This window comes from Anarhichas minor, unplaced genomic scaffold (assembly GCF_050575085.1).
Source record: "Anarhichas minor isolate MPS153535 unplaced genomic scaffold, ASM5057508v1 ptg000010l, whole genome shotgun sequence".
NCBI lineage: Eukaryota > Metazoa > Chordata > Actinopteri > Perciformes > Anarhichadidae > Anarhichas > Anarhichas minor.
The window spans coordinates 3,388,410-3,389,825 of NW_027466456.1; the positions used below are offsets into that span (position 1 = coordinate 3,388,410).

A 1,416-nucleotide genomic window follows, 5' to 3' on the forward strand; every position below is an offset into this window, starting at 1 on the left:
TTTTATAATTTTCTTATCATCCACAAATTCCATGAAAAGATGAATTCTAACACTGAATTGATCCGATTAACAAGTTGAATAGGTCACACTGTTGTACAGGTTCCTTCATTACGTAGTTTATGTAAAGGATAAAACCTCCCAACTCAAAGCTCTGTTCATCTTTTTTCCTTGTTGGTTGTTATTGGTGGTCACAACAATAACCTTGGTACGAAGCTCTGTGGCTAAGTCTCACTGTCGTCCTTACTGGAGATGCTCCGATACTATTTTTTCCTTCCCGATGTCAATTCCGATACCTGAGCCTGCGTATCGGCTGATGCTGAGAACCAATCCGGTGCCAGTGTGTTAAAAACAGAAGGTTAAACCCTTTGTAAAACCTGAACAAATACATACAGATAATGAATGCCATAGAACTCTCTTTAGAACTCTGGCTAACGCTACACTCTCCGCTAGCACAGCTGCCCGATCGGTGCTGAGCATGTGAAACTCTCTTAGCTGGTTGAGAGTTGCATCTCAAGATGTGTTCGAGTTCCCATCAAGCGTTCAAAACCCTTTTTCTGTGGGAGAATTAAATGAGCACCGTCCTCTTCTGCATTATGCAAATGTTTTAAGTCTGGTTCTTTCTAGATCCCAATCTGCGTTTGCCTCTTTAGGTTATTAACATCTAACCTTCACATTTCATCCATATCTCTGTTGAGATTCCACTCCAGAGGTGCTCGTGTGTAGCTCAATGGCAAAAAAAGCTTTTAGTGTCGAAAGTAAACGTGGTGACTGTGGCCAGAAGCTGCCAACCAACATTGTACCAGGTTCAATAACAAAGTCACAGATGTTAACTTCAGAGAGCTTGGGTTTGACTCACCAGCATGGAAAACAGATGAAATAGCTTTGCTCTGTATTTAGCGTGTGGTTTCAGGGAAATGCATGACTATTGGCTGTTGGTGAGCTAATCAATGGGCTCTCATCGATAATCCCCCTTTCATCTGGCTTCCCTTATCAAACCTTTTGCCGGCCCCGGGTTCACCACAGGCCACTGACACAGAGGAGGCGTGCTCGCTTATGTGCAGAAGGCCACTGTGTAGGAGGCTTTCATTACCAGAACCATCTCTGCAGAAAGAGGAAGGGAGGCCAAGGGACACGTTTCTAGTCCTTTGGCCGTTATCAGAATAGAGGTGTAAACAACACGAGGAACACATAGCTTTTCAATGTGGAATTTGCAGCAATTTGAACAGGTATTTTTTTCTTGCAACAAATAGACGTGTAACATGTCCATCTATGTAGAAGTGCAGATGCAGTGGTCTGTCGTCCGGCTGCGTTGCAGCTTCTCACGGTGTGCGCATCCTGTTATTGGCGCCTTGCCCGAGCAGTGCTTTTTGACATACAGTAGCTGCGCTCTTTCATGTTCAATCCTCTCTCTCTCAG

The 1,416-nt window shown here is 44.1% G+C and overlaps 1 long non-coding RNA gene across 2 annotated transcripts in view; it reads left to right on the plus strand.

Moving 5' to 3' along the window:
• The first annotated feature begins 1,116 nt into the window (after positions 1-1,116).
• Positions 1,117-1,416, plus strand: part of LOC142946393 (uncharacterized) — a 50,553-nt gene continuing 50,253 nt past the window's right edge. For both annotated transcript variants that reach the window (XR_012953072.1, XR_012953073.1), the window contains exon 1: positions 1,117-1,226. This is a non-coding gene — a long non-coding RNA (uncharacterized LOC142946393). The remainder of the gene's footprint in view (positions 1,227-1,416) is intronic.